Source organism: Canis lupus, chromosome X (assembly GCF_048164855.1).
Source record: "Canis lupus baileyi chromosome X, mCanLup2.hap1, whole genome shotgun sequence".
In the NCBI taxonomy this organism is placed as follows: domain Eukaryota; kingdom Metazoa; phylum Chordata; class Mammalia; order Carnivora; family Canidae; genus Canis; species Canis lupus.
In genome coordinates, this window is record NC_132876.1 from 87,587,488 (window position 1) to 87,593,170 (window position 5,683).

The window sequence follows — 5,683 nt, forward strand, 5'->3', positions numbered from 1 at the left end:
TACAAAAAAAAGGAATGTAAGGCAGTAAAGTGAGAAAAAGAAAAGGTCACTAAAATAGGAAGGTAACTGGAGATGTACAATTTCACAAAGAAAGATTCAAGAAGAACATAACCAAATCAATCAAATTTTGCAGAATTGAAAGAGAAAGAAGAGTCAGAAGGGATCATTGAATTTCATATCTAGGAGGACACTTTTGACAATTTATTGAGTAGTTTTAGAGAAGATAGAAGTAATACTTAGATTGTGAGAGATTAAAGAATAAGAAGGCATTGCGGAAGTGGAAGAATTCGATTTTTTGAAAGGAATTTAGCAATAAAAGAAGAAAGAAGGATCAAAAACTTAGCGGGATAGCAAATCTCAGGAAAGTTTTAGAGAAATTTTAAGTTTATGTGAGTGTGAAGGTAGAAAGATTTTTAAGATCAAGCAAAGGAGAGATTAACGATGTAAGTGAGGACAAGGGTATCTATGATAAGCAAATCTAAGGTGTGGAGTTGTGAGTACATGTAAATGGGAAATGTATAAAAGCAAGCTATGGAATACTTCATCTTTTGTGAGTGAAGGAAAGAAAAATGTGATTTCTTTTAATTCCACTTGAGGAGGAGTTGAGGTTATATGCTTAGGATACAGATGTGTCAAGATATGAAAAGAAAGAAGTTTTAGATGGACTAACTTCTGAGAGTTATTAGAATTATAGAGCTTAGGGGACAGTGAAGTTAAGGTGTTAAACATCCATATGGATCATCTTAGCTGATTTTAGTGATGAACTCATCAGCACGAGAGACCTAGAAGCTCACAAACTACAGGTGTAGATGGGAGGAAGCTAATATGAAACAAGATGTGTTTCAGTGGAGATAGGATTATCAAGCAAGAGTGAAAGACAATAGAAAGAAATAAATTTATTTGTTGATAGCTCTTTGCCATGAGAGATGAGGTGGCTTATCAGGGAGTTATCTGCTTGGGGGCTGTGATTTTCAGTTAATGGATATTGGCCAAAAATATAAGGATGCATTGGAATTTTATTCAAGGTGGTGCAAGTAAGGGAATGGTAGAGTCCTGCAAAGGGTGAGTGGGGCTGCAGATTAACAGGTGAAATGGATGGCGTAAAAGTAGAGGAGCTGGAGGGGAGGGGCGTATGGGGTAACTGGGTGATGGGCATTAAGAAGGGCACGTGATGGAATGAGCACTGAATGTTATATAAAACTGATGAATCACTGAATGCTGCCTCTGAAACTAATAATGTACTATATGTTAATTAATTGAATTTAAATAAATTTAAACAAAAAAAGTAAAAAAAGTAGAAGATCAAGCAGTACCAGTGGTTCAAAGATGAAGAAATTGGGATCATGCCACTAGGACAACACAGTTGGACTTAGCAGATATTACGCTAAATGAAATAAGTCAGACTAAGAAAAACAAATACCGTATGATTTCAGTCATGTGGAATTTGAAAAAACAAATGAATAAACAAAGCAGAATCAGCCCCATAAATATAGAGAACAAACTGTTGGTTGCCAGTTACAGAATGAATAAGGAATGGGGATGAAAGGCACAGCATAAGGAATATAGTCAATGTGGTATTTTAACAGCACTGTATGGTGACAGACGGTAGCTACATTTGTGGGGCGTACAGCATAATGTATAGACGTGTCAAATCACTGTGTCATACGCCTGAAACTAATGTAATGTTGTGTGTCAACTATACTCAAAAAAAGAAAAAATTAAATGGGAGGCCAGGCCATAGGCCAGAAGAACATGTTAGGGACCAGCCAGTATTGAAGAGGATGGGATTTTGTAATTGGGATTTTACAATGGCTCCCCATGGTCATAGTAACCTTTGATGGAAACATTTTGTGATTTATACATGCTCTTTGAATTGTGTTGGGTTCTTGGGGATTTAAAATGTCTTTTGAGGTGGTCAGCTATGGCAGTGCTATTTTCAGTGAGATAACACTGGTAAATTTTAATTTCACCTTACTTTAATTGTGTCTTTTAATGGTTCTCCCCAAAGTAGAAGAGGAAGAAAATTTTTCTTCTATTTTCTTTGATTCTGTTATGGGTCCCAACAAATGAAATTGACAAAGTATTGATTAATAGGAGAAGAAAGGGTTATGACCTCTAGGTACCTGGAGCTTCAAAGAAGAGGGGGCATTTGCAGGGGTTATATAACATTTTAAGGGAGTCTGCAGAAAGGGGTTTGGGCTTTTGGGGAGGGAGAGGTGAAGGGAAGTTAATTAGGAAATATATGCTAAATACAGGTGATTTAGTAAGGTTTGTTATGCAGATTCACATCCTCAAGTGATAGGAATTGTCGTTGGGGGCACCTGGGTGGCTCAGTAGGTTAAGCACCTGCTTTTGGCTCAGGTCATGATCCTGGGTCCTGGAATTGAGCCCTGGGTCCTGGGATTGAGCTCTGAGTCAAGTTCCCCAGCAGGGAGCCTGCTTCTGCCCCTCCCCCTGCTTGTGCTCTCTCTGTCTCTCTCTCAAATAAATAAATAAAATCTTAAAAAAAAAGATTTGTCTTTAGAGTGCTGAGGAAAGGATTACAAATTACAAATGGATATTTTCCTTTACCAAAGGAAAATTGATGCCCTGTTTTTCTTAATGGATATTTATTTATTTATCTATTGAGACAGAGAGGTGGGGCAGAAGAGGAGGGAGAGAGAGAGAAAATCTTAGCAGGTTTCATGCTCAGTGCAGAGCCCATCATGGGGCTTGATCTCAGGACCCTGAGATTATTACCTGAGCTGAAATCAAGAGTTGGACTCTTTTTAATTTTTTAAGATTTTTTAAAATTTATTCATGAAAGAGAGAGAGACAGAGAGAGAGAATGAGAGGCAGAGACACAGGTAGAGGGAGAAGAAGCAGGCTCCATGCAGAAGCCCAATGTGGGACTCGATCTCAGGACTCCAGGATCACACCCTGGGCCAAAGGCAGACGCTCAACTGCTGAGCCACCCAAGCATACCAAGAGTTGGACTCTTAACCACCCTGTTTTTATTTTTTTTAACATTTATTTATTTACTCAAGAGAGACACAGAGAGAGGCAGAGACATAGGCAGAAGGAGAAGGAGAAGTATGTTCTATACTGGGAGCCTGATACGGGACTTGATCCTAGAACCCCAGGATCAAGACCGGAGCCAAAGGCAGACACTCAGCCACTGAGCCACCCAGGTGCCCCTCCAGTGCCCTGTTTTTAGAGCTTTTCTTGCACCTGCTGTTTCCTGGAGTTCCTTCAGCTCAAAATAACCCTTATACCAAAGTGGCATATTTATGGGGTAGCATAGTATGGTCCCCTTCAGTACAATTCAGCAGCACTCTTCAGTTACATCTTCTGGTAAACTTTCAACATTGCTTATAACTGCCATCAACTCACAACTTCTGGATTTAAATTCTTCAAGAATTTTAGTTCCTGTAGAGGCCATATTAGTTCAGGATTAGCTCTTTTCAACGTTTAAGGAATTATGAAGTCTACGCAAGAAATGCTTTCAAAGTCATGCCAGACTGATATTTCTTGGTTTTGAGTCCAGTCTTCTCTCTCTTGGGACAGTAGTTTTGTTCATTGTACAACCTGGTGGATCTGTAGCTCCTTTATGAGTTTGTTTTTTTAGGGAATAATTTCCAAAGTATTTGCTTCATGTCTGTTTCTCATCTGTTAAATTCCTTCTCAAGTAGATGTAAGGACTCTAGCTCTTTTGCTAAACATATGGTTCAGAGCCTGGTATTCACTGGCTTCATCTTGGGCCCAATTTATTAGTTTAATCCCCAATTCCCTGTTTTGTTTCTCAGCTTTTTTTGGTTCCTTTCTGTAAAGTGCAAATACCACTCATGCTGAGACTCTTCTTATTTAGGCTAAAACCCATAGCACAAACATTTGGAAACCTATGGCTGCTTGGGGGGCCATATGCCAACTTAAGAGAGTCCCCGTTACTGCTGCCAAATCCCTGACTGTTATGAAAACACAACTCCATTGTTTCCAGAGCCCCGGGAGGGGGAGAGCTTAATTTTTCCTTCTTCTTTTGCAAAACAGCAGGAACTGTAAATAACAATCCTCTAGATAACCCAAGTAGGTAAACATTGCCAGGGTTAGTTATCTAAAGTGCTAAAAATCCTACCTTCCTATTGTATTGTTCTACTACTTGTAGAAATTCAGGATTTCTGCTCCTGCTTGTGGTAGCCAGCCAGAGAAGACATGATATGGAGTAGAAAAATATTTTGTTTATATTTAAGTAATATGAAGGAAATATGTTGCCTTTTATCATATTGCAAATCTGGAAAAACATTTCATTCCGTAGAGTTCTTCTGTCCTGACAAAAGATTTGAAATGCAGCTCTCTGTTTTATTACCATGCACTATAGGACAACCAATTTCCATTCTTACATTATTTAAACGTTTTCCAGTGAGTTGGCAGATCTCGGATATATGGAACATTGAGGGCAAATCCTGAGTTTTCCTCTTCCTTTTGGGTATGAAGATTACTGCACCTAATGCTTTTGTTGTTGTTGTTAAAGAATAATTTCCTGATATTTACCAATGTGAAACAGGTATGATTTGTGTCATTTGACTGATTATTGTGAATTCATTGCATATTTGGTTATTCTATGTGCAAAATATATAGAATATTTTTTTTCTAACAGATCACATGTAATTGGGTATTTATGCCACCCTGCATGCATTCTCTTCCTTGCAGGGAGCCTTGTGAATCAACAGACTCTCAGAATCCATCTTTTTTGTCCTCTAGGAATTTGCTATATTCCAAAGGTCTGCTCCATGCTCAGAGCCATGACTAGGAATAAAGGACACTGCCTGCTTTTCCCAGACACTCCATTTATGGGAGTCTGTGTTATATTTAGCTGCATAAGTACTATAATGGATGAGTAAATAAGTACTGAGAAGCACTGATAATTGGTTTTGATTTTAGGGAAATCTGGAAAATCAAAGGTGATATGAAAAATATTTCAACAGAGAGAAAGAGCATCTTTGGGTTGGGAGTGGGGATGGAATTTCAAACAGGAAAAAGCATGAAAAGAGGTCTAGAAGTTGGCTCAAGTGTCTAAATTGGTATCTGGTTGTATAACTTATGTGGTCATTTCCAGCTAGGCTTCATTGAGCTGGATGTTAATACAAGTACTCATAAAACAGCGTAGCAATTTTATATCAGTGTCTTTAGGTAGAGAAAACCTTAGTTCAGATGTCATTTTTAAGCCAAGTATCCCATGAGATATGTTTCAATTGTTCAGCATGGCAGTACTCACACACATGCATGTATGTTGACGGGTGCATATACATATAGAACTCTGCCTTTTACCCTTTGCATGTCCATCCATTTCTCTGACAATGTAAGCCTCCTTTTGTCATCAGAAATATTAATCAAGCAATTGCCCATTATATTTTTGGATATAATACCACAGCTTGTCACTTAAACATCTCTCATTTTGTGTATCACATGTATTATCAATCATATCACAGAAATGTTGACTAAGTTTTCAATGATCGAGTCACTAACTTTAGACTCTACTGGATGCCAAAGGTTTCTCATTAGCTAATTTTACCATTCCTTCTCATCTTGATGATGGGAGTCCAGAGAAACAACTCCACTATCTGATCAAAATGAGAAGGGTCCTGTAACCAGCCTCCAAAATGTCCACTATTCCTAGTATTCATTCCTACCACCCTTAGGTAGTCCC